The following is a 5240-nucleotide window of genomic DNA, read 5'->3' on the forward strand; positions in this document are numbered from 1 at the left end:
TAAGCTGTGTTTTTTTTAAGTGACAGCTTGTGGACTACGGCAGTGCCTGCACTGGGGAATTGTTTCTGGCCACTAGGCTGGGCCAAGATCAGTACCTCACCTAAGCACTGCTTCTTTCCTATAAGGAACTCACTTCTAAAATCAAACAGGTTGGAAGGTGGGGAAGGATCTACTTGGCTTTAAGGCCCAAGATAACCAGCAATTATTACAGTACGACAGGCAAGCTTGTCTGAAAATCTGATTAGGTTACTCATTATTCAATTCATACTAATACATTTAGTGTACATAAAAGTACCCACAGTCTTACAGGTCCCTCCTGCAAACGCAAAGACCAGCTCCTGTTGCTCTTAGAACATTACGTCAGTTAATTCCACATTTCAAATTCTCAATACTCTGTTGAAAAGTAAAGAAATAAGAAAAAACAAGCTGTAATTATATTTCTAGCTCTCCAAACAGTGTGAGCACATTCACAACTATGGACATCACAGGGCCAATTCTGCTAAAGAAACTATTCTTTAGCGGAAAATAAGCACATGCTGCCCTCCTGAGAGCACGTGTCCCCTCTGACTTGGTAACTTCCCTACTGTCCTGTAATTATTGTGTAGGAGGAGGTGCTATAACGTTTTCTGAGACACTGCTAAGTGTAGATAGCCTCCCATCTCTTCCCAGTCAAACCACCTCCAGACAGATTTCCGTGCAGCCTTCGTGCAGGCAGCACACAGAAGACAGCACAGTGGAGCAGTACGCAAACGGCGGGGGCTTTCCAAGAGCCCCAGATTACTGTACTCTAAAAGCTCACTATTAAGTTAATTATTTGTGTCATCCAATGTAGGTTCTAAACAAGCCAGTCTTTACTCAGACAAATGTAAGATTAAGACCACTAGAAACCTGAAAAAGGGCTGCAAAATCAGGCCATAACGCAGGGCAGAGCACGCTAATTCTCATGTTTAATTAGCTCACTGGAGACCTCTCCCAACACCACAGTGGCAGCAGGGCAAGCTCTGGGCAGCACCACTGCTCACAACCTCTCCCCATCTCCATGGCCCCAAGAGCCAAACCCAGCTGCTCCGCTGAGCGCAAGCCACGCCACCAGGTTTCCTGCAGACATCTAAATGCAAACATCATGAGGAACATTTTTGCATTATAGATGTAGAAGTGGAAATGATCATGTTGAGGATTGAGAGAACCAGTTGGTGTGCCCTCCCCACTGTTTCTTCCAAATGTGGCCTAAACCTCTCGACTGTACACAGAAGAAAGGGTGGAGGAGGAAGGCAGTAATATCACCTGTGTGTATACCAAATGCAAAAAAAGTCCCTGTTGGACATTTGTGCACTGCACTGAAAAACTTAAAAGGTGCCGAAGTCTTACAACTTTTAAAAGCTGCCCTACAATAAGCCACTAAAAAGTTATTTTTCTTTGTTCAGCCAAGTGAAACTGTAAAGATGATTTCACGATGGTTTGTGAACAGACACATCGCACAAATTCTGTAGTAGAAGAAAGGTCCCTTCACCTATCAGGCTAAAACCCAGCAGGATTCATGGAACAAGAACTTCAACTCAAACTTATAAAAATTAGTAAATCAGCTCTTATTCCTGACACAGGAAGAGTAACTACCAATTTTTTTAAAAGAATCTTTACATCAGGATTGACCAGGCACCTAAAACAAAACATTTAAGATCATCAGAAGTTACAACTTCAACAGCAGACTGGACACAACACTATAGCTTGCATGATGCAGGTCAAGTGCTGCGATAGGCAGACTGCCACGGCCTTCTTATTTATGAATTTGACTGCATATATGAAGATTAAATAGTATATTCTATATCACATTGATAAGCATCACATACAACCTTGTACTTTATAGACAACTATAATCTGAAGACAAATTAGCTATCTAATCACTTAGAAATAAAATACTTGGGGACAGAGCTGTAGTTACTGTCTATCACCAGCACTCCACAAATGACAATTCTTCCAAGTTTTTCCATTTTTGGGAACACTGCAAACAAATCTACTATGCTATTTTTTCATTTTGCTCTGCAAGCTCACTGCTGCTTGTTCATATGCATCAGAGATCTCTATCCGATCTAACATTTTAGTTAAACACTAGTGTCAGAAGTACTGTATTAGCTATTTTGCTTCTTAATTCAGGGACTAGCACACAAGAATGTGAACATTTCAGGAAGGAAAAAATACAGAGGTATATCTGATTCTAAGCATAAAATTAATTTGCCAGGAATGGTTTGGGACATATTTTATTCCAGCACCAGCTCAGTTTGGCTGAGTATGTCATCAGCATCCAAGTCATATCTCCTGGGGCAATCACTTGAATTGTGAGCCAATAGCTTTGGGACTAGCGAGAAGCTGTGATGACCCCGGGCAGCTCTGCTGAGCATGCGAAATGGCATCTCCCCACAGTGACTGCCTTCCAGTCGTAATTCTTGTTCATAACCCTAATGCTACCATTGACAGGACACCCTTGAAGGGCAGTATGCAACTGAGGAGGCTTATAAAAAGAGAACAGGCTGTCGAGCTGTTCATGTCTCTTCCTCTCCATGCACAGAGAAACATAAAGCACTACTTATTATGTATAGCCACAAGTAATTCAATGCTCACACTCTAAAACAAGGTCAAATCAGAAAACCTCTGCTTCTTATGCTTTTATTTATTTGATTTCTTTTCATGGAAAACAGCCTTTAATACTCTTGGTAACAAGAGAAAATCCCCTTGAAATAATGGCTTCTGATTTCACAGATCTCTGTCTTGCCACTTATTGCATCTTTTTGGCACCACAGGACATTTTGGATACTTGATTTTGCATTTCCCCCATCTCTTGCCTCTGCCCTCTTCTTCGATGTACATTTTTTTCTCTGGCATATACAGTATAGCCCTTTCCTAACTCATGGCTGCATTGACACACATATTGGCGTCAGTATAGTTCTTATTTCATTGTGTTCTCCCTTCTCTCTTTTTTTTATTAAAAACAAACCCCTCAAACAACCAAACAACAGTGCAGTATTTTCTATTAAATCTGAACACCACTACTGAACAGTCCTAGTGATCTTGTAGCTGACAAAAATCACTTGCACAGCATATGTAGTTTCTGCATCTTTACCCATTATTTTAAGGTCAAGAAAAAGAAAACCAGCAGGTGTGACTCGCTAAAATGAAATTGTATTGCACAGCCAGTGGAAGAATGAGACCTTAAAACAGGTTTTCTGTTACTTTTAAGATCCCTGCAAGAAAGCCACTGCCACCTGAGATGGATCTCCATAAGAACTTTAAAGGCAAGATTTTTCAATTGTTTGTACAAGCATCAAACTCTGTGGCAAGGACACCTGCAACACAGAGAATACAGATTCCTCTTGCACTGTAGTGAGTGCACTGACAGCCAGTTTATCAGCACTCCAGGATGGGCTGTCCTAGGGACGATATTTCTATTACCATGCAAGAAATCCAGGCTAGATTCCTTTTCATTTTCTCAGTCACTGAGCTTGAAAAGCTGGGACAAATCTGAGCAGCTAATCTGATTCTTGTGGGAGAAAGCTGCGAAAGCAAGCGGGTCTGAGTCAGTTCGCAAAGGCTTTCACATACAAACCCTCCTAAAAGACCATTTTTAATAAATTGTCCATATAAACGTAGCTGACTGACTACACCAAGGCTGAGAGATAACAGAAGGATGTAAAATACTGCAAAGAAAGAAGAGGAAGAGGGAAGCATGCTAGGTGTTACATTTTGACCATTCCCCTTGCTCTGCACCTTTTATCCTTTGTTTGCGTCAAATCTTCACATCAGACATTATTCTACTTTTGTGTATTGCCTGGCACATTTGACAAACTGCTACAAACAAAATAACTCCCTCAGCCACCGCGCTAAATGCGAGACATGTCTCCCAATACCAGGTGCTCTAGAAGAAGTCTCTCTCATGCAAGGTCTCCTCAACTATAAGCAAAGACACTGTAATGTTTGACTTCATGTTCACTAGAGGGAAATAATGAAATATTTTCCCTCGAGCCCCGAGATGCAAATGGAAAACCCTACATCATCTTTTCCAAAGCATATTCTTCCTGTAAAAATCCAGAAAAACAGGCCTAAGCACTTGAATCCTGAACATTAGGAAGGCACATACAAATGGGGTATCCCTCCAGCACAGGGAATCCCCCACAGTCAGTTTGTAACTAGGCAGGGTGCAAGACAATGGGCAACCAGAGGAGTGTCACCAGGAAGAAGCACATGGGCTCCTTCAGTTGGCCGTAAATAGAACCCCTCCACCACATTACCACAGCAAGGCGTCACCAGCCTTTTCAAGCCCAGAGGTCTGTAAATACAGCACAGCTCTGCTTTACCACGTACAACCACCGTTTTACAACGTGACTCCCTGGGAAAGCACTACAGAGGAAAAAACCTTTCTAGGAGGCCTCACTATCTCCTCCTCATAATCAGTATTTGTCTTTTATGTACAACTGCAGAACAAGGGAAATAATCTCCTTCAAAGACTTTGCATGTGACAGTTCAAGATGGTTGTGGCTTTTGTATGACGTTGGCTGCAAGGCATCATGAACCATCTCAGGGTGCTAGCAAGTTGTCATCTGATGGTCCATGATGACAGACAGAGGTATGGGATAATCTGCCACCCCTTTTTCCCCACAGGTTCACAATGTGACTTCTGAGTAAGATTAAACAAGTTTAATAATACCCCTTCCAAAGTTTTTGTGCTTTTAATTATGTCTGAATAATCTTCCTCCCCACACAAGTGACTCGTTTCATTTTTGACCTTGAAGACCAATGATATCACAAAACAACAGGGAAGAAAACACAGCAAAACACCAGAGGCCTAAAGACTGGTCTCAATCTCAACCAATAGGCAGGAAACAGGACTCACTTGGACTATTCTAGCTGGTAGATCAAACAAAAAAAACCCACACTGTAATACAGATAGGAGTTACAAGAGCCACTGTTGGAAGAGTGTCGGATTATAAAATGGGTCTATCAGCTACATCAGCTGGTGCACATTCTCCCTGGTTCAGGAACATGAAGAGACTAATAATTTCATTTTGCAAACAGAATGGTGACAAGTAAAGACACACAGAATAGAGAGGATTCAAACTGTCAATGCCTGCCTATTAGTCATCTCTTCTACCATCACTGAACAGGCAATTTAAAGGCCCGCATGATCAATCAACCTCGAGTACCGTCAAACACACTGTGCCTAGCAATCCAATTTCAAGCCAGTTCCTCTT

The sequence above is a fragment of the Fulmarus glacialis genome, unplaced genomic scaffold, assembly GCF_000690835.1.
Source record: "Fulmarus glacialis isolate BGI_N327 unplaced genomic scaffold, ASM69083v1 scaffold40450, whole genome shotgun sequence".
In the NCBI taxonomy this organism is placed as follows: Eukaryota; Metazoa; Chordata; class Aves; order Procellariiformes; family Procellariidae; genus Fulmarus; species Fulmarus glacialis.